Here is a 20,342-nt window from a genome sequence, read left to right as displayed (position 1 = left end):
CCGTGACTCTGACCGCTCTCACGACCGCCACGTTAGCCGACGTCAATGCGTTTCACACATTGTCCATACAACGCCACGGCTGTATGGATTGTATGTAGTAGTATGTAGTATTGAAACCCCGTCAACAGACGAGGTGGCCGAGTGGTTAAGGCGATGGACTGCTAATCCATTGTGCTCTGCACGCGTGGGTTCGAATCCCATCCTCGTCGAGTCAGCTTGACTTTAGTCTGCTGCGTTTACATGTCATCGAGCTAACCGGCTCCATGACTAAGGCCTCCATGCGGCAGCATTGAAGCCAGTGAATTCAACTCATCTAATCACAGGGTCCGGTCAAGGAGGGGAAATCAATCCGCACACCAGCGACCAATCGCAAGCCCTCTTGCAAGCGCTCCCTATGATACTTGGGTGGGGGGCGAGGGGAACAGAGAGTCCAAAACGGAGGCAGCTATCCTAGCCTGTTGGATGCCTTGCACCGCTGGCGTTTCGAATCAGAGCTGCTTTGCACTCACTTATGAGAGGAGGCCACGATACTGCTACCTCTTTGAATGAGCCGTGTATAAATGTCAGGACGAGGAAACGGAACAGCGGAGAGAAAACAGAGAGAAACTCTGGGAGCTGCTGTGAATGACTAGCGGTGGCCCAGCCGGCTAGCGAGTTAGCGCTTAGCTGGCCCGCTACAGCAGCTTACCAACCAGCCCCGTGAATGTCACTACGCCACCAAGTTTTCGGCCCCACCTAACAGCCCCTGCAGCCAGGCCTCTCTGCGATGGACAGTGGGGTCTCCCGGGACCTCTTTCCTTCTCCCGCTCTCTCTCCCTCTTCCACTCGGGACTTTGTGTCCTTTGGGTCCTATGGATGCCTCATCCAGACCTTTCTGTCTTACCCACGTTCAGATGCAAAACCGCTTCTCCACGTTAGCTAGACTTTCCCTACGTAAGTAGAAGAAATGCCTAAAAGCCTTTTGGAGAATGCGGGCGTCGATCCCGCTACCTCTCACATGCGAAGCGAGCGCTCTACCATTTGAGCTAATTCCCCTACCAAGAAAGGGAAGCTATCTAGTTCCGTGCTGCACTTCCCTTCCTTCCTCCCCTGTGGAGGATTCGTGATACTGGAGGGGGAAAAAAACCTATCTTTATTTGGTGTCTCCACTTAGGAAAGACACCCATGAAACCCTCCAGACCTTCCAGGTCTGTGTGAAGACCTCCCAATCAATTGCGCTCTTCACGCCTCTGTTCCAACGCCATCCTCGTCAGCTCATGTTCAATTCAATCTTCTGTCTTTACACGACTACAAGTTAACAAGAAAAGCCACATTTCACCACTGCAGGGGGGAGTGATCAAAAGTGAAGAGAGTGCTTTTTAGGCGACAGGGGAATTAGCTCAAATGGTAGAGCGCTCGCTTAGCATGCGAGAGGTAGCGGGATCGACGCCCGCATTCTCCACAAGCCTTTCCCGCTGTCTCCGCGTAATGGTGCCTGGGACTTTCTCGTGCACTACAGCAAACAACCCCATCTGTGCGGTTAATTCAGAGGTGAGATAGAGAGAGTCCTCTTACATGTAAGGTCAGCACTCTGCGGGCATGTCTTTTCTTCCCGCGCATCATTTCTTTCAACCTCCTCCTCCAGTCTTAACTTCTGCATAAAGTTGAATTTTTCTCAACTTCCCTTTGAGCAGCAGTGGCAGTTTTTGAGAGTCCACGTCATACTGAAAGGCGTCCTGTTGTGTCTCCAGTGTTGGAGTCTGCATGTGTGAACGGGCTGTTAGACTGTCAGCTATGATTCAATCCTTCCCAAAAGGCTCCTCAACTATTCACACCTTCAGTCCCGTGACTCTGACCGCTCTCACGACCGCCACGTTAGCCGACGTCAATGCGTTTCACACATTGTCCATACAACGCCACGGCTGTATGGATTGTATGTAGTAGTATGTAGTATTGAAACCCCGTCAACAGACGAGGTGGCCGAGTGGTTAAGGCGATGGACTGCTAATCCATTGTGCTCTGCACGCGTGGGTTCGAATCCCATCCTCGTCGAGTCAGCTTGACTTTAGTCTGCTGCGTTTACATGTCGTCGAGCTAACCGGCTCCATGACTAAGGCCTCCATGCGGCAGCATTGAAGTGAATTCAACTCATCTAATCACAGGGTCCGGTCAAGGAGGGGAAATCAATCCGCACACCAGCGACCAATCGCAAGCCCTCTTGCAAGCGCTCCCTATGATACTTGGGTGGGGGGCGAGGGGAACAGAGAGTCCAAAACGGAGGCAGCTATCCTAGCCTGTTGGATGCCTTGCACCGCTGGCGTTTCGAATCAGAGCTGCTTTGCACTCAGTTATGAGAGGAGGCCACGATACTGCTACCTCTTTGAATGAGCCGTGTATAAATGTCAGGACGAGGAAACGGAACAGCGGAGAGAAAACAGAGAGAAACTCTGGGAGCTGCTGTGAATGACTAGCGGTGGCCCAGCCGGCTAGCGAGTTAGCGCTTAGCTGGCCAGCTACAGCAGCTTACCAACCAGCCCCGTGAATGTCACTACGCCACCAAGTTTTCGGCCCCACCTAACAGCCCCTGCAGCCAGGCCTCTCTGCGATGGACAGTGGGGTCTCCCGGGACCTCTTTCCTTCTCCCGCTCTCTCTCCCTCTTCCACTCGGGACTTTGTGTCCTTTGGGTCCTATGGATGCCTCATCCAGACCTTTCTGTCTTACCCACGTTCAGATGCAAAACCGCTTCTCCACGTTAGCTAGACTTTCCCTACGTAAGTAGAAGAAATGCCTAAAAGCCTTTTGGAGAATGCGGGCGTCGATCCCGCTACCTCTCATATGCGAAGCGAGCGCTCTACCATTTGAGCTAATTGCCCTACCAAGAAAGGGAAACTATCTAGTTCCGTGCTGCACTTCCCTTCCTTCCTCCCCTGTGGAGGATTCGTGATACTGGAGGGGGAAAAAAACCTATCTTTATTTGGTGTCTCCACTTAGGAAAGACACCCATGAAACCCTCCAGACCTTCCAGGTCTGTGTGAAGACCTCCCAATCAATTGCGCTCTTCACGCCTCTGTTCCAACGCCATCCTCGTCAGCTCATGTTCAATTCAATCTTCTGTCTTTACACGACTACAAGTTAACAAGAAAAGCCACATTTCACCACTGCAGGGGGGAGTGATCAAAAGTGAAGAGAGTGCTTTTTAGGCGACAGGGGAATTAGCTCAAATGGTAGAGCGCTCGCTTAGCATGCGAGAGGTAGCGGGATCGATGCCCGCATTCTCCACAAGCCTTTCCCGCTGTCTCCGCGTAATGGCGCCTGGGACTTTCTCGTGCACTACAGCAAACAACCCCATCTGTGCGGTTAATTCAGAGGTGAGATAGAGAGAGTCCTCTTACATGTAAGGTCAGCACTCTGCTGGCATGTCTTTTCTTCCCGCGCATCATTTCTTTCAACCTCCTCCTCCAGTCTTAACTTCTGCATAAAGTTGAATTTTTCTCAACTTCCCTTTGAGCAGCAGTGGCAGTTTTTGAGAGTCCACGTCATACTGAAAGGCGTCCTGTTGTGTCTCCAGTGTTGGAGTCTGCATGTGTGAACGGGCTGTTAGACTGTCAGCTATGATTCAATCCTTCCCAAAAGGCTCCTCAACTATTCACACCTTCAGTCCCGTGACTCTGACCGCTCTCACGACCGCCACGTTACCCGACGTCAATGCGTTTCACACATTGTCCATACAACGCCACGGCTGTATGGATTGTATGTATTGAAACCCCGTCAACAGACGAGGTGGCCGAGTGGTTAAGGCGATGGACTGCTAATCCATTGTGCTCTGCACGCGTGGGTTCGAATCCCATCCTCGTCGAGTCAGCTTGACTTTAGTCTGCTGCGTTTACATGTCGTCGAGCTAACCGGCTCCATGACTAAGGCCTCCATGCGGCAGCATTGAAGGCAGTGAATTCAACTCATCTAATCACAGGGTCCGGTCAAGGAGGGGAAATCAATCCGCACACCAGCGACCAATCGCAAGCCCTCTTGCAAGCGCTCCCTATGATACTTGGGTGGGGGGCGGGGGGAACAGAGAGTCCAAAACGGAGGCAGCTATCCTAGCCTGTTGGATGCCTTGCACCGCTGGCGTTTCGAATCAGAGCTGCTTTGCACTCAGTTATGAGAGGAGGCCACGATACTGCTACCTCTTTGAATGAGCCGTGTATAAATGTCAGGACGAGGAAACGGAACAGCGGAGAGAAAACAGAGAGAAACTCTGGGAGCTGCTGTGAATGACTAGCGGTGGCCCAGCCGGCTAGCGAGTTAGCGCTTAGCTGGCCAGCTACAGCAGCTTACCAACCAGCCCCGTGAATGTCACTACGCCACCAAGTTTTCGGCCCCACCTAACAGCCCCTGCAGCCAGGCCTCTCTGCGATGGACAGTGGGGTCTCCCGGGACCTCTTTCCTTCTCCCGCTCTCTCTCCCTCTTCCACTCGGGACTTTGTGTCCTTTGGGTCCTATGGATGCCTCATCCAGACCTTTCTGTCTTACCCACGTTCAGATGCAAAACCGCTTCTCCACGTTAGCTAGACTTTCCCTACGTAAGTAGAAGAAATGCCTAAAAGCCTTTTGGAGAATGCGGGCGTCGATCCCGCTACCTCTCATATGCGAAGCGAGCGCTCTACCATTTGAGCTAATTGCCCTACCAAGAAAGGGAAGCTATCTAGTTCCGTGCTGCACTTCCCTTCCTTCCTCCCCTGTGGAGGATTCGTGATACTGGAGGGGGAAAAAAACCTATCTTTATTTGGTGTCTCCACTTAGGAAAGACACCCATGAAACCCTCCAGACCTTCCAGGTCTGTGTGAAGACCTCCCAATCAATTGCGCTCTTCACGCCTCTGTTCCAACGCCATCCTCGTCAGCTCATGTTCAATTCAATCTTCTGTCTTTACACGACTACAAGTTAACAAGAAAAGCCACATTTCACCACTGCAGGGGGGAGTGATCAAAAGTGAAGAGAGTGCTTTTTAGGCGACAGGGGAATTAGCTCAAATGGTAGAGCGCTCGCTTAGCATGCGAGAGGTAGCGGGATCGATGCCCGCATTCTCCACAAGCCTTTCCCGCTGTCTCCGCGTAATGGCGCCTGGGACTTTCTCGTGCACTACAGCAAACAACCCCATCTGTGCGGTTAATTCAGAGGTGAGATAGAGAGAGTCCTCTTACATGTAAGGTCAGCACTCTGCTGGCATGTCTTTTCTTCCCGCGCATCATTTCTTTCAACCTCCTCCTCCAGTCTTAACTTCTGCATAAAGTTGAATTTTTCTCAACTTCCCTTTGAGCAGCAGTGGCAGTTTTTGAGAGTCCACGTCATACTGAAAGGCGTCCTGTTGTGTCTCCAGTGTTGGAGTCTGCATGTGTGAACGGGCTGTTAGACTGTCAGCTATGATTCAATCCTTCCCAAAAGGCTCCTCAACTATTCACACCTTCAGTCCCGTGACTCTGACCGCTCTCACGACCGCCACGTTACCCGACGTCAATGCGTTTCACACATTGTCCATACAACGCCACGGCTGTATGGATTGTATGTATTGAAACCCCGTCAACAGACGAGGTGGCCGAGTGGTTAAGGCGATGGACTGCTAATCCATTGTGCTCTGCACGCGTGGGTTCGAATCCCATCCTCGTCGAGTCAGCTTGACTTTAGTCTGCTGCGTTTACATGTCGTGGAGCTAACCGGCTCCATGACTAAGGCCTCCATGCGGCAGCATTGAAGCCAGTGAATTCAACTCATCTAATCACAGGGTCCGGTCAAGGAGGGGAAATCAATCCGCACACCAGCGACCAATCGCAAGCCCTCTTGCAAGCGCTCCCTATGATACTTGGGTGGGGGGCGAGGGGAACAGAGAGTCCAAAACGGAGGCAGCTATCCTAGCCTGTTGGATGCCTTGCACCGCTGGCGTTTCGAATCAGAGCTGCTTTGCACTCAGTTATGAGAGGAGGCCACGATACTGCTACCTCTTTGAATGAGCCGTGTATAAATGTCAGGACGAGGAAACGGAACAGCGGAGAGAAAACAGAGAGAAACTCTGGGAGCTGCTGTGAATGACTAGCGGTGGCCCAGCCGGCTAGCGAGTTAGCGCTTAGCTGGCCAGCTACAGCAGCTTACCAACCAGCCCCGTGAATGTCACTACGCCACCAAGTTTTCGGCCCCACCTAACAGCCCCTGCAGCCAGGCCTCTCTGCGATGGACAGTGGGGTCTCCCGGGACCTCTTTCCTTCTCCCGCTCTCTCTCCCTCTTCCACTCGGGACTTTGTGTCCTTTGGGTCCTATGGATGCCTCATCCAGACCTTTCTGTCTTACCCACGTTCAGATGCAAAACCGCTTCTCCACGTTAGCTAGACTTTCCCTACGTAAGTAGAAGAAATGCCTAAAAGCCTTTTGGAGAATGCGGGCGTCGATCCCGCTACCTCTCACATGCGAAGCGAGCGCTCTACCATTTGAGCTAATTCCCCTACCAAGAAAGGGAAGCTATCTAGTTCCGTGCTGCACTTCCCTTCCTTCCTCCCCTGTGGAGGATTCGTGATACTGGAGGGGGAAAAAAACCTATCTTTATTTGGTGTCTCCACTTAGGAAAGACACCCATGAAACCCTCCAGACCTTCCAGGTCTGTGTGAAGACCTCCCAATCAATTGCGCTCTTCACGCCTCTGTTCCAACGCCATCCTCGTCAGCTCATGTTCAATTCAATCTTCTGTCTTTACACGACTACAAGTTAACAAGAAAAGCCACATTTCACCACTGCAGGGGGGAGTGATCAAAAGTGAAGAGAGTGCTTTTTAGGCGACAGGGGAATTAGCTCAAATGGTAGAGCGCTCGCTTAGCATGCGAGAGGTAGCGGGATCGACGCCCGCATTCTCCACAAGCCTTTCCCGCTGTCTCCGCGTAATGGTGCCTGGGACTTTCTCGTGCACTACAGCAAACAACCCCATCTGTGCGGTTAATTCAGAGGTGAGATAGAGAGAGTCCTCTTACATGTAAGGTCAGCACTCTGCTGGCATGTCTTTTCTTCCCGCGCATCATTTCTTTCAACCTCCTCCTCCAGTCTTAACTTCTGCATAAAGTTGAATTTTTCTCAACTTCCCTTTGAGCAGCAGTGGCAGTTTTTGAGAGTCCACGTCATACTGAAAGGCGTCCTGTTGTGTCTCCAGTGTTGGAGTCTGCATGTGTGAACGGGCTGTTAGACTGTCAGCTATGATTCAATCCTTCCCAAAAGGCTCCTCAACTATTCACACCTTCAGTCCCGTGACTCTGACCGCTCTCACGACCGCCACGTTAGCCGACGTCAATGCGTTTCACACATTGTCCATACAACGCCACGGCTGTATGGATTGTATGTATTGAAACCCCGTCAACAGACGAGGTGGCCGAGTGGTTAAGGCGATGGACTGCTAATCCATTGTGCTCTGCACGCGTGGGTTCGAATCCCATCCTCGTCGAGTCAGCTTGACTTTAGTCTGCTGCGTTTACATGTCGTCGAGCTAACCGGCTCCATGACTAAGGCCTCCATGCGGCAGCATTGAAGGCAGTGAATTCAACTCATCTAATCACAGGGTCCGGTCAAGGAGGGGAAATCAATCCGCACACCAGCGACCAATCGCAAGCCCTCTTGCAAGCGCTCCCTATGATACTTGGGTGGGGGGCGGGGGGAACAGAGAGTCCAAAACGGAGGCAGCTATCCTAGCCTGTTGGATGCCTTGCACCGCTGGCGTTTCGAATCAGAGCTGCTTTGCACTCAGTTATGAGAGGAGGCCACGATACTGCTACCTCTTTGAATGAGCCGTGTATAAATGTCAGGACGAGGAAACGGAACAGCGGAGAGAAAACAGAGAGAAACTCTGGGAGCTGCTGTGAATGACTAGCGGTGGCCCAGCCGGCTAGCGAGTTAGCGCTTAGCTGGCCAGCTACAGCAGCTTACCAACCAGCCCCGTGAATGTCACTACGCCACCAAGTTTTCGGCCCCACCTAACAGCCCCTGCAGCCAGGCCTCTCTGCGATGGACAGTGGGGTCTCCCGGGACCTCTTTCCTTCTCCCGCTCTCTCTCCCTCTTCCACTCGGGACTTTGTGTCCTTTGGGTCCTATGGATGCCTCATCCAGACCTTTCTGTCTTACCCACGTTCAGATGCAAAACCGCTTCTCCACGTTAGCTAGACTTTCCCTACGTAAGTAGAAGAAATGCCTAAAAGCCTTTTGGAGAATGCGGGCGTCGATCCCGCTACCTCTCACATGCGAAGCGAGCGCTCTACCATTTGAGCTAATTCCCCTACCAAGAAAGGGAAGCTATCTAGTTCCGTGCTGCACTTCCCTTCCTTCCTCCCCTGTGGAGGATTCGTGATACTGGAGGGGGAAAAAAACCTATCTTTATTTGGTGTCTCCACTTAGGAAAGACACCCATGAAACCCTCCAGACCTTCCAGGTCTGTGTGAAGACCTCCCAATCAATTGCGCTCTTCACGCCTCTGTTCCAACGCCATCCTCGTCAGCTCATGTTCAATTCAATCTTCTGTCTTTACACGACTACAAGTTAACAAGAAAAGCCACATTTCACCACTGCAGGGGGGAGTGATCAAAAGTGAAGAGAGTGCTTTTTAGGCGACAGGGGAATTAGCTCAAATGGTAGAGCGCTCGCTTAGCATGCGAGAGGTAGCGGGATCGATGCCCGCATTCTCCACAAGCCTTTCCCGCTGTCTCCGCGTAATGGCGCCTGGGACTTTCTCGTGCACTACAGCAAACAACCCCATCTGTGCGGTTAATTCAGAGGTGAGATAGAGAGAGTCCTCTTACATGTAAGGTCAGCACTCTGCTGGCATGTCTTTTCTTCCCGCGCATCATTTCTTTCAACCTCCTCCTCCAGTCTTAACTTCTGCATAAAGTTGAATTTTTCTCAACTTCCCTTTGAGCAGCAGTGGCAGTTTTTGAGAGTCCACGTCATACTGAAAGGCGTCCTGTTGTGTCTCCAGTGTTGGAGTCTGCATGTGTGAACGGGCTGTTAGACTGTCAGCTATGATTCAATCCTTCCCAAAAGGCTCCTCAACTATTCACACCTTCAGTCCCGTGACTCTGACCGCTCTCACGACCGCCACGTTAGCCGACGTCAATGCGTTTCACACATTGTCCATACAACGCCACGGCTGTATGGATTGTATGTATTGAAACCCCGTCAACAGACGAGGTGGCCGAGTGGTTAAGGCGATGGACTGCTAATCCATTGTGCTCTGCACGCGTGGGTTCGAATCCCATCCTCGTCGAGTCAGCTTGACTTTAGTCTGCTGCGTTTACATGTCGTGGAGCTAACCGGCTCCATGACTAAGGCCTCCATGCGGCAGCATTGAAGGCAGTGAATTCAACTCATCTAATCACAGGGTCCGGTCAAGGAGGGGAAATCAATCCGCACACCAGCGACCAATCGCAAGCCCTCTTGCAAGCGCTCCCTATGATACTTGGGTGGGGGGCGGGGGGAACAGAGAGTCCAAAACGGAGGCAGCTATCCTAGCCTGTTGGATGCCTTGCACCGCTGGCGTTTCGAATCAGAGCTGCTTTGCACTCAGTTATGAGAGGAGGCCACGATACTGCTACCTCTTTGAATGAGCCGTGTATAAATGTCAGGACGAGGAAACGGAACAGCGGAGAGAAAACAGAGAGAAACTCTGGGAGCTGCTGTGAATGACTAGCGGTGGCCCAGCCGGCTAGCGAGTTAGCGCTTAGCTGGCCAGCTACAGCAGCTCACCAACCAGCCCCGTGAATGTCACTACGCCACCAAGTTTTCGGCCCCACCTAACAGCCCCTGCAGCCAGGCCTCTCTGCGATGGACAGTGGGGTCTCCCGGGACCTCTTTCCTTCTCCCGCTCTCTCTCCCTCTTCCACTCGGGACTTTGTGTCCTTTGGGTCCTATGGATGCCTCATCCAGACCTTTCTGTCTTACCCACGTTCAGATGCAAAACCGCTTCTCCACGTTAGCTAGACTTTCCCTACGTAAGTAGAAGAAATGCCTAAAAGCCTTTTGGAGAATGCGGGCGTCGATCCCGCTACCTCTCACATGCGAAGCGAGCGCTCTACCATTTGAGCTAATTCCCCTACCAAGAAAGGGAAGCTATCTAGTTCCGTGCTGCACTTCCCTTCCTTCCTCCCCTGTGGAGGATTCGTGATACTGGAGGGGGAAAAAAACCTATCTTTATTTGGTGTCTCCACTTAGGAAAGACACCCATGAAACCCTCCAGACCTTCCAGGTCTGTGTGAAGACCTCCCAATCAATTGCGCTCTTCACGCCTCTGTTCCAACGCCATCCTCGTCAGCTCATGTTCAATTCAATCTTCTGTCTTTACACGACTACAAGTTAACAAGAAAAGCCACATTTCACCACTGCAGGGGGGAGTGATCAAAAGTGAAGAGAGTGCTTTTTAGGCGACAGGGGAATTAGCTCAAATGGTAGAGCGCTCGCTTAGCATGCGAGAGGTAGCGGGATCGATGCCCGCATTCTCCACAAGCCTTTCCCGCTGTCTCCGCGTAATGGCGCCTGGGACTTTCTCGTGCACTACAGCAAACAACCCCATCTGTGCGGTTAATTCAGAGGTGAGATAGAGAGAGTCCTCTTACATGTAAGGTCAGCACTCTGCTGGCATGTCTTTTCTTCCCGCGCATCATTTCTTTCAACCTCCTCCTCCAGTCTTAACTTCTGCATAAAGTTGAATTTTTCTCAACTTCCCTTTGAGCAGCAGTGGCAGTTTTTGAGAGTCCACGTCATACTGAAAGGCGTCCTGTTGTGTCTCCAGTGTTGGAGTCTGCATGTGTGAACGGGCTGTTAGACTGTCAGCTATGATTCAATCCTTCCCAAAAGGCTCCTCAACTATTCACACCTTCAGTCCCGTGACTCTGACCGCTCTCACGACCGCCACGTTAGCCGACGTCAATGCGTTTCACACATTGTCCATACAACGCCACGGCTGTATGGATTGTATGTATTGAAACCCCGTCAACAGACGAGGTGGCCGAGTGGTTAAGGCGATGGACTGCTAATCCATTGTGCTCTGCACGCGTGGGTTCGAATCCCATCCTCGTCGAGTCAGCTTGACTTTAGTCTGCTGCGTTTACATGTCGTGGAGCTAACCGGCTCCATGACTAAGGCCTCCATGCGGCAGCATTGAAGGCAGTGAATTCAACTCATCTAATCACAGGGTCCGGTCAAGGAGGGGAAATCAATCCGCACACCAGCGACCAATCGCAAGCCCTCTTGCAAGCGCTCCCTATGATACTTGGGTGGGGGGCGGGGGGAACAGAGAGTCCAAAACGGAGGCAGCTATCCTAGCCTGTTGGATGCCTTGCACCGCTGGCGTTTCGAATCAGAGCTGCTTTGCACTCAGTTATGAGAGGAGGCCACGATACTGCTACCTCTTTGAATGAGCCGTGTATAAATGTCAGGACGAGGAAACGGAACAGCGGAGAGAAAACAGAGAGAAACTCTGGGAGCTGCTGTGAATGACTAGCGGTGGCCCAGCCGGCTAGCGAGTTAGCGCTTAGCTGGCCAGCTACAGCAGCTCACCAACCAGCCCCGTGAATGTCACTACGCCACCAAGTTTTCGGCCCCACCTAACAGCCCCTGCAGCCAATCGTCCCATCCTCGTCGAGTCAGCTTGACTTTAGTCTGCTGCGTTTACATGTCGTGGAGCTAACCGGCTCCATGACTAAGGCCTCCATGCGGCAGCATTGAAGTCAGTGAATTCAACTCATCTAATCACAGGGTCCGGTCAAGGAGGGGAAATCAATCCGCACACCAGCGACCAATCGCAAGCCCTCTTGCAAGCGCTCCCTATGATACTTGGGTGGGGGGCGGGGGGAACAGAGAGTCCAAAACGGAGGCAGCTATCCTAGCCTGTTGGATGCCTTGCACCGCTGGCGTTTCGAATCAGAGCTGCTTTGCACTCAGTTATGAGAGGAGGCCACGATACTGCTACCTCTTTGAATGAGCCGTGTATAAATGTCAGGACGAGGAAACTCTTTATTTGGTGTCTCCACTTAGGAAAGACACCCATGAAACCCTCCAGACCTTCCAGGTCTGTGTGAAGACCTCCCAATCAATTGCACTCTTCACGCCTCTGTTCCAACGCCATCCTCGTCAGCTCATGTTCAATTCAGTCTTCTGTCTTTACACGACTACAAGTTAACAAGAAAAGCCACATTTCACCACTGCAGGGGGGAGTGATCAAAAGTGAAGAGAGTGCTTTTTAGACGACAGGGGAATTAGCTCAAATGGTAGAGCGCTCGCTTAGCATGCGAGAGGTAGCGGGATCGACGCCCGCATTCTCCACAAGCCTTTCCCGCTGTCTCCGCGTAATGGTGCCTGGGACTTTCTCGTGCACTACAGCAAACAACCCCATCTGTGCGGTTAATTCAGAGGTGAGATAGAGAGAGTCCTCTTACATGTAAGGTCAGCACTCTGCTGGCATGTCTTTTCTTCCCACGCATCATTTCTTTCAACCTCCTCCTCCAGTCTTAACTTCTGCATAAAGTTGAATTTTTCTCAACTTCCCTTTGAGCAGCAGTGGCAGTTTTTGAGAGTCCACGTCATACTGAAAGGCGTCCTGTTGTGTCTCCAGTGTTGGAGTCTGCATGTGTGAACGGGCTGTTAGACTGTCAGCTATGATTCAATCCTTCCCAAAAGGCTCCTCAACTATTCACACCTTCAGTCCCGTGACTCTGACCGCTCTCACGACCGCCACGTTACCCGACGTCAATGCGTTTCACACATTGTCCATACAACGCCACGGCTGTATGGATTGTATGTATTGAAACCCCGTCAACAGACGAGGTGGCCGAGTGGTTAAGGCGATGGACTGCTAATCCATTGTGCTCTGCACGCGTGGGTTCGAATCCCATCCTCGTCGAGTCAGCTTGACTTTAGTCTGCTGCGTTCACATGTCGTCGAGCTAACCGGCTCCATGACTAAGGCCTCCATGCGGCAGCATTGAAGGCAGTGAATTCAACTCATCTAATCACAGGGTCCGGTCAAGGAGGGGAAATCAATCCGCACACCAGCGACCAATCGCAAGCCCTCTTGCAAGCGCTCCCTATGATACTTGGGTGGGGGGCGGGGGGAACAGAGAGTCCAAAACGGAGGCAGCTATCCTAGCCTGTTGGATGCCTTGCACCGCTGGCGTTTCGAATCAGAGCTGCTTTGCACTCAGTTATGAGAGGAGGCCACGATACTGCTACCTCTTTGAATGAGCCGTGTATAAATGTCAGGACGAGGAAACGGAACAGCGGAGAGAAAACAGAGAGAAACTCTGGGAGCTGCTGTGAATGACTAGCGGTGGCCCAGCCGGCTAGCGAGTTAGCGCTTAGCTGGCCAGCTACAGCAGCTTACCAACCAGCCCCGTGAATGTCACTACGCCACCAAGTTTTCGGCCCCACCTAACAGCCCCTGCAGCCAGGCCTCTCTGCGATGGACAGTGGGGTCTCCCGGGACCTCTTTCCTTCTCCCGCTCTCTCTCCCTCTTCCACTCGGGACTTTGTGTCCTTTGGGTCCTATGGATGCCTCATCCAGACCTTTCTGTCTTACCCACGTTCAGATGCAAAACCGCTTCTCCACGTTAGCTAGACTTTCCCTACGTAAGTAGAAGAAATGCCTAAAAGCCTTTTGGAGAATGCGGGCGTCGATCCCGCTACCTCTCACATGCGAAGCGAGCGCTCTACCATTTGAGCTAATTCCCCTACCAAGAAAGGGAAGCTATCTAGTTCCGTGCTGCACTTCCCTTCCTTCCTCCCCTGTGGAGGATTCGTGATACTGGAGGGGGAAAAAAACCTATCTTTATTTGGTGTCTCCACTTAGGAAAGACACCCATGAAACCCTCCAGACCTTCCAGGTCTGTGTGAAGACCTCCCAATCAATTGCGCTCTTCACGCCTCTGTTCCAACGCCATCCTCGTCAGCTCATGTTCAATTCAGTCTTCTGTCTTTACACGACTACAAGTTAACAAGAAAAGCCACATTTCACCACTGCAGGGGGGAGTGATCAAAAGTGAAGAGAGTGCTTTTTAGACGACAGGGGAATTAGCTCAAATGGTAGAGCGCTCGCTTAGCATGCGAGAGGTAGCGGGATCGACGCCCGCATTCTCCACAAGCCTTTCCCGCTGTCTCCGCGTAATGGTGCCTGGGACTTTCTCGTGCACTACAGCAAACAACCCCATCTGTGCGGTTAATTCAGAGGTGAGATAGAGAGAGTCCTCTTACATGTAAGGTCAGCACTCTGCTGGCATGTCTTTTCTTCCCACGCATCATTTCTTTCAACCTCCTCCTCCAGTCTTAACTTCTGCATAAAGTTGAATTTTTCTCAACTTCCCTTTGAGCAGCAGTGGCAGTTTTTGAGAGTCCACGTCATACTGAAAGGCGTCCTGTTGTGTCTCCAGTGTTGGAGTCTGCATGTGTGAACGGGCTGTTAGACTGTCAGCTATGATTCAATCCTTCCCAAAAGGCTCCTCAACTATTCACACCTTCAGTCCCGTGACTCTGACCGCTCTCACGACCGCCACGTTACCCGACGTCAATGCGTTTCACACATTGTCCATACAACGCCACGGCTGTATGGATTGTATGTATTGAAACCCCGTCAACAGACGAGGTGGCCGAGTGGTTAAGGCGATGGACTGCTAATCCATTGTGCTCTGCACGCGTGGGTTCGAATCCCATCCTCGTCGAGTCAGCTTGACTTTAGTCTGCTGCGTTCACATGTCGTCGAGCTAACCGGCTCCATGACTAAGGCCTCCATGCGGCAGCATTGAAGGCAGTGAATTCAACTCATCTAATCACAGGGTCCGGTCAAGGAGGGGAAATCAATCCGCACACCAGCGACCAATCGCAAGCGCTCCCTATGATACTTGGGTGGGGGGCGGGGGGAACAGAGAGTCCAAAACGGAGGCAGCTATCCTAGCCTGTTGGATGCCTTGCACCGCTGGCGTTTCGAATCAGAGCTGCTTTGCACTCAGTTATGAGAGGAGGCCACGATACTGCTACCTCTTTGAATGAGCCGTGTATAAATGTCAGGACGAGGAAACGGAACAGCGGAGAGAAAACAGAGAGAAACTCTGGGAGCTGCTGTGAATGACTAGCGGTGGCCCAGCCGGCTAGCGAGTTAGCGCTTAGCTGGCCAGCTACAGCAGCTTACCAACCAGCCCCGTGAATGTCACTACGCCACCAAGTTTTCGGCCCCACCTAACAGCCCCTGCAGCCAGGCCTCTCTGCGATGGACAGTGGGGTCTCCCGGGACCTCTTTCCTTCTCCCGCTCTCTCTCCCTCTTCCACTCGGGACTTTGTGTCCTTTGGGTCCTATGGATGCCTCATCCAGACCTTTCTGTCTTACCCACGTTCAGATGCAAAACCGCTTCTCCACGTTAGCTAGACTTTCCCTACGTAAGTAGAAGAAATGCCTAAAAGCCTTTTGGAGAATGCGGGCGTCGATCCCGCTACCTCTCACATGCGAAGCGAGCGCTCTACCATTTGAGCTAATTCCCCTACCAAGAAAGGGAAGCTATCTAGTTCCGTGCTGCACTTCCCTTCCTTCCTCCCCTGTGGAGGATTCGTGATACTGGAGGGGGAAAAAAACCTATCTTTATTTGGTGTCTCCACTTAGGAAAGACACCCATGAAACCCTCCAGACCTTCCAGGTCTGTGTGAAGACCTCCCAATCAATTGCGCTCTTCACGCCTCTGTTCCAACGCCATCCTCGTCAGCTCATGTTCAATTCAATCTTCTGTCTTTACACGACTACAAGTTAACAAGAAAAGCCACATTTCACCACTGCAGGGGGGAGTGATCAAAAGTGAAGAGAGTGCTTTTTAGACGACAGGGGAATTAGCTCAAATGGTAGAGAGCTCGCTTAGCATGCGAGAGGTAGCGGGATCGACGCCCGCATTCTCCACAAGCCTTTCCCGCTGTCTCCGCGTAATGGTGCCTGGGACTTTCTCGTGCACTACAGCAAACAACCCCATCTGTGCGGTTAATTCAGAGGTGAGATAGAGAGAGTCCTCTTACATGTAAGGTCAGCACTCTGCTGGCATGTCTTTTCTTCCCGCGCATCATTTCTTTCAACCTCCTCCTCCAGTCTTAACTTCTGCATAAAGTTGAATTTTTCTCAACTTCCCTTTGAGCAGCAGTGGCAGTTTTTGAGAGTCCACGTCATACTGAAAGGCGTCCTGTTGTGTCTCCAGTGTTGGAGTCTGCATGTGTGAACGGGCTGTTAGACTGTCAGCTATGATTCAATCCTTCCCAAAAGGCTCCTCAACTATTCACACCTTCAGTCCCGTGACTCTGACCGCTCTCACGACCGCCACGTTAGCCGACGTCAATGCGTTTCACACATTGTCCATACAACGCCACGGCTGTATGGATTGTATGTATTGAAACCCCGTCAACAGACGAGGTGGCCGAGTGGTTAAGGCGATGGACTGCTAATCCATTGTGCTCTGCACGCGTGGGTTCGAATCCCATCCTCGTCGAGTCAGCTTGACTTTAGTCTGCTGCGTTCACATGTCGTCGAGCTAACCGGCTCCATGACTAAGGCCTCCATGCGGCAGCATTGAAGGCAGTGAATTCAACTCATCTAATCACAGGGTCCGGTCAAGGAGGGGAAATCAATCCGCACACCAGCGACCAATCGCAAGCCCTCTTGCAAGCGCTCCCTATGATACTTGGGTGGGGGGCGGGGGGAACAGAGAGTCCAAAACGGAGGCAGCTATCCTAGCCTGTTGGATGCCTTGCACCGCTGGCGTTTCGAATCAGAGCTGCTTTGCACTCAGTTATGAGAGGAGGCCACGATACTGCTACCTCTTTGAATGAGCCGTGTATAAATGTCAGGACGAGGAAACGGAACAGCAGAGAGAAACTCTGGGAGCTGCTGTGAATGACTAGCGGTGGCCCAGCCGGCTAGCGAGTTAGCGCTTAGCTGGCCAGCTACAGCAGCTCACCAACCAGCCCCGTGAATGTCACTACGCCACCAAGTTTTCGGCCCCACCTAACAGCCCCTGCAGCCAGGCCTCTCTGCGATGGACAGTGGGGTCTCCCGGGACCTCTTTCCTTCTCCCGCTCTCTCTCCCTCTTCCACTCGGGACTTTGTGTCCTTTGGGTCCTATGGATGCCTCATCCAGACCTTTCTGTCTTACCCACGTTCAGATGCAAAACCGCTTCTCCACGTTAGCTAGACTTTCCCTACGTAAGTAGAAGAAATGCCTAAAAGCCTTTTGGAGAATGCGGGCGACGATCCCGCTACCTCTCACATGCGAAGCGAGCGCTCTACCATTTGAGCTAATTCCCCTACCAAGAAAGGGAAGCTATCTAGTTCCGTGCTGCACTTCCCTTCCTTCCTCCCCTGTGGAGGATTCGTGATACTGGAGGGGGAAAAAAACCTATCTTTATTTGGTGTCTCCACTTAGGAAAGACACCCATGAAACCCTCCAGACCTTCCAGGTCTGTGTGAAGACCTCCCAATCAATTGCGCTCTTCACGCCTCTGTTCCAACGCCATCCTCGTCAGCTCATGTTCAATTCAATCTTCTGTCTTTACACGACTACAAGTTAACAAGAAAAGCCACATTTCACCACTGCAGGGGGGAGTGATCAAAAGTGAAGAGAGTGCTTTTTAGACGACAGGGGAATTAGCTCAAATGGTAGAGAGCTCGCTTAGCATGCGAGAGGTAGCGGGATCGACGCCCGCATTCTCCACAAGCCTTTCCCGCTGTCTCCGCGTAATGGTGCCTGGGACTTTCTCGTGCACTACAGCAAACAACCCCATCTGTGCGGTTAATTCAGAGGTGAGATAGAGAGAGTCCTCTTACATGTAAGGTCAGCACTCTGCTGGCATGTCTTTTCTTCCCGCGCATCATTTCTTTCAACCTCCTCCTCCAGTCTTAACTTCTGCATAAAGTTGAATTTTTCTCAACTTCCCTTTGAGCAGCAGTGGCAGTTTTTGAGAGTCCACGTCATACTGAAAGGCGTCCTGTTGTGTCTCCAGTGTTGGAGTCTGCATGTGTGAACGGGCTGTTAGACTGTCAGCTATGATTCAATCCTTCCCAAAAGGCTCCTCAACTATTCACACCTTCAGTCCCGTGACTCTGACCGCTCTCACGACCGCCACGTTAGCCGACGTCAATGCGTTTCACACATTGTCCATACAACGCCACGGCTGTATGGATTGTATGTATTGAAACCCCGTCAACAGACGAGGTGGCCGAGTGGTTAAGGCGATGGACTGCTAATCCATTGTGCTCTGCACGCGTGGGTTCGAATCCCATCCTCGTCGAGTCAGCTTGACTTTAGTCTGCTGCGTTTACATGTCGTGGAGCTAACCGGCTCCATGACTAAGGCCTCCATGCGGCAGCATTGAAGGCAGTGAATTCAACTCATCTAATCACAGGGTCCGGTCAAGGAGTGGAAATCAATCCGCACACCAGCGACCAATCGCAAGCCCTCTTGCAAGCGCTCCCTATGATACTTGGGTGGGGGGCGGGGGGAACAGAGAGTCCAAAACGGAGGCAGCTATCCTAGCCTGTTGGATGCCTTGCACCGCTGGCGTTTCAAATCAGAGCTGCTTTGCACTCAGTTATGAGAGGAGGCCACGATACTGCTACCTCTTTGAATGAGCCGTGTATAAATGTCAGGACGAGGAAACGGAACAGCGGAGAGAAAACAGAGAGAAACTCTGGGAGCTGCTGTGAATGACTAGCGGTGGCCCAGCCGGCTAGCGAGTTAGCGCTTAGCTGGCCAGCTACAGCAGCTCACCAACCAGCCCCGTGAATGTCACTACGCCACCAAGTTTTCGGCCCCACCTAACAGCCCCTGCAGCCAGGCCTCTCTGCGATGGACAGTGGGGTCTCCCGGGACCTCTTTCCTTCTCCCGCTCTCTCTCCCTCTTCCACTCGGGACTTTGTGTCCTTTGGGTCCTATGGATGCCTCATCCAGACCTTTCTGTCTTACCCACGTTCAGATGCAAAACCGCTTCTCCACGTTAGCTAGACTTTCCCTACGTAAGTAGAAGAAATGCCTAAAAGCCTTTTGGAGAATGCGGGCGTCGATCCCGCTACCTCTCACATGCGAAGCGAGCGCTCTACCATTTGAGCTAATTCCCCTACCAAGAAAGGGAAGCTATCTAGTTCCGTGCTGCACTTCCCTTCCTTCCTCCCCTGTGGAGGATTCGTGATACTGGAGGGGGAAAAAACCTATCTTTATTTGGTGTCTCCACTTAGGAAAGACACCCATGAAACCCTCCAGACCTTCCAGGTCTGTGTGAAGACCTCCCAATCAATTGCGCTCTTCACGCCTCTGTTCCAACGCCATCCTCGTCAGCTCATGTTCAATTCAATCTTCTGTCTTTACACGACTACAAGTTAACAAGAAAAGCCACATTTCACCACTGCAGGGGGGAGTGATCAAAAGTGAAGAGAGTGCTTTTTAGGCGACAGGGGAATTAGCTCAAATGGTAGAGCGCTCGCTTAGCATGCGAGAGGTAGCGGGATCGACGCCCGCATTCTCCACAAGCCTTTCCCGCTGTCTCCGCATAACGGTGCCTGGGACTTTCTCGTGCACTACAGCAAACAACCCCATCTGTGCGGTTAATTCAGAGGTGAGATAGAGAGAGTCCTCTTACATGTAAGGTCAGCACTCTGCTGGCATGTCTTTTCTTCCCGCGCATCATTTCTTTCAACCTCCTCCTCCAGTCTTAACTTCTGCATAAAGTTGAATTTTTCTCAACTTCCCTTTGAGCAGCAGTGGCAGTTTTTGAGAGTCCACGTCATACTGAAAGGCGTCCTGTTGTGTCTCCAGTGTTGGAGTCTGCATGTGTGAACGGGCTGTTAGACTGTCAGCTATGATTCAATCCTTCCCAAAAGGCTCCTCAACTATTCACACCTTCAGTCCCGTGACTCTGACCGCTCTCACGACCGCCACGTTAGCCGACGTCAATGCGTTTCACACATTGTCCATACAACGCCACGGCTGTATGGATTGTATGTATTGAAACCCCGTCAACAGACGAGGTGGCCGAGTGGTTAAGGCGATGGACTGCTAATCCATTGTGCTCTGCACGCGTGGGTTCGAATCCCATCCTCGTCGAGTCAGCTTGACTTTAGTCTGCTGCGTTTACATGTCGTGGAGCTAACCGGCTCCATGACTAAGGCCTCCATGCGGCAGCATTGAAGGCAGTGAATTCAACTCATCTAATCACAGGGTCCGGTCAAGGAGGGGAAATCAATCCGCACACCAGCGACCAATCGCAAGCCCTCTTGCAAGCGCTCCCTATGATACTTGGGTGGGGGGCGGGGGGAACAGAGAGTCCAAAACGGAGGCAGC

At 52.1% G+C, this 20,342-nt stretch overlaps 1 protein-coding gene and 21 non-coding genes across 24 annotated transcripts in view; 21 read left to right on the top strand and 1 right to left on the bottom strand.

Moving 5' to 3' along the window:
• The window catches only part of cntrl (centriolin), a 95,992-nt gene that overhangs the window by 50,652 nt on the left and 24,998 nt on the right, over window positions 1-20,342 (bottom strand). The window lies entirely within an intron of this gene.
• Window positions 128-209, top strand: trnas-gcu (transfer RNA serine (anticodon GCU)). Its single transcript has one exon. It is a non-coding gene; the product is annotated as a tRNA-Ser (tRNA).
• Window positions 1,369-1,441, top strand: trnaa-agc (transfer RNA alanine (anticodon AGC)). The gene has a single exon. It is a non-coding gene; the product is annotated as a tRNA-Ala (tRNA).
• On the top strand, window positions 1,950-2,031 carry trnas-gcu (transfer RNA serine (anticodon GCU)). Its single transcript has one exon. It is a non-coding gene; the product is annotated as a tRNA-Ser (tRNA).
• On the top strand, window positions 3,187-3,259 carry trnaa-agc (transfer RNA alanine (anticodon AGC)). The gene has a single exon. It is a non-coding gene; the product is annotated as a tRNA-Ala (tRNA).
• Window positions 3,755-3,836, top strand: trnas-gcu (transfer RNA serine (anticodon GCU)). The gene has a single exon. It is a non-coding gene; the product is annotated as a tRNA-Ser (tRNA).
• trnaa-agc (transfer RNA alanine (anticodon AGC)) lies at window positions 4,996-5,068 on the top strand. Its single transcript has one exon. It is a non-coding gene; the product is annotated as a tRNA-Ala (tRNA).
• trnas-gcu (transfer RNA serine (anticodon GCU)) lies at window positions 5,564-5,645 on the top strand. Its single transcript has one exon. It is a non-coding gene; the product is annotated as a tRNA-Ser (tRNA).
• On the top strand, window positions 6,805-6,877 carry trnaa-agc (transfer RNA alanine (anticodon AGC)). The gene has a single exon. It is a non-coding gene; the product is annotated as a tRNA-Ala (tRNA).
• On the top strand, window positions 7,373-7,454 carry trnas-gcu (transfer RNA serine (anticodon GCU)). Its single transcript has one exon. It is a non-coding gene; the product is annotated as a tRNA-Ser (tRNA).
• On the top strand, window positions 8,614-8,686 carry trnaa-agc (transfer RNA alanine (anticodon AGC)). Its single transcript has one exon. It is a non-coding gene; the product is annotated as a tRNA-Ala (tRNA).
• trnas-gcu (transfer RNA serine (anticodon GCU)) lies at window positions 9,182-9,263 on the top strand. The gene has a single exon. It is a non-coding gene; the product is annotated as a tRNA-Ser (tRNA).
• Window positions 10,423-10,495, top strand: trnaa-agc (transfer RNA alanine (anticodon AGC)). Its single transcript has one exon. It is a non-coding gene; the product is annotated as a tRNA-Ala (tRNA).
• Window positions 10,991-11,072, top strand: trnas-gcu (transfer RNA serine (anticodon GCU)). The gene has a single exon. It is a non-coding gene; the product is annotated as a tRNA-Ser (tRNA).
• trnaa-agc (transfer RNA alanine (anticodon AGC)) lies at window positions 12,244-12,316 on the top strand. The gene has a single exon. It is a non-coding gene; the product is annotated as a tRNA-Ala (tRNA).
• trnas-gcu (transfer RNA serine (anticodon GCU)) lies at window positions 12,812-12,893 on the top strand. The gene has a single exon. It is a non-coding gene; the product is annotated as a tRNA-Ser (tRNA).
• Window positions 14,053-14,125, top strand: trnaa-agc (transfer RNA alanine (anticodon AGC)). Its single transcript has one exon. It is a non-coding gene; the product is annotated as a tRNA-Ala (tRNA).
• On the top strand, window positions 14,621-14,702 carry trnas-gcu (transfer RNA serine (anticodon GCU)). Its single transcript has one exon. It is a non-coding gene; the product is annotated as a tRNA-Ser (tRNA).
• On the top strand, window positions 16,418-16,499 carry trnas-gcu (transfer RNA serine (anticodon GCU)). Its single transcript has one exon. It is a non-coding gene; the product is annotated as a tRNA-Ser (tRNA).
• trnas-gcu (transfer RNA serine (anticodon GCU)) lies at window positions 18,216-18,297 on the top strand. Its single transcript has one exon. It is a non-coding gene; the product is annotated as a tRNA-Ser (tRNA).
• Window positions 19,456-19,528, top strand: trnaa-agc (transfer RNA alanine (anticodon AGC)). The gene has a single exon. It is a non-coding gene; the product is annotated as a tRNA-Ala (tRNA).
• trnas-gcu (transfer RNA serine (anticodon GCU)) lies at window positions 20,024-20,105 on the top strand. The gene has a single exon. It is a non-coding gene; the product is annotated as a tRNA-Ser (tRNA).

The sequence above is a fragment of the Thunnus thynnus genome, chromosome 2 (genome assembly GCF_963924715.1).
Source record: "Thunnus thynnus chromosome 2, fThuThy2.1, whole genome shotgun sequence".
Classification (NCBI taxonomy): Eukaryota; Metazoa; Chordata; class Actinopteri; order Scombriformes; family Scombridae; genus Thunnus; species Thunnus thynnus.
This window is presented reverse-complemented; position numbering and strand designations above follow the sequence as displayed.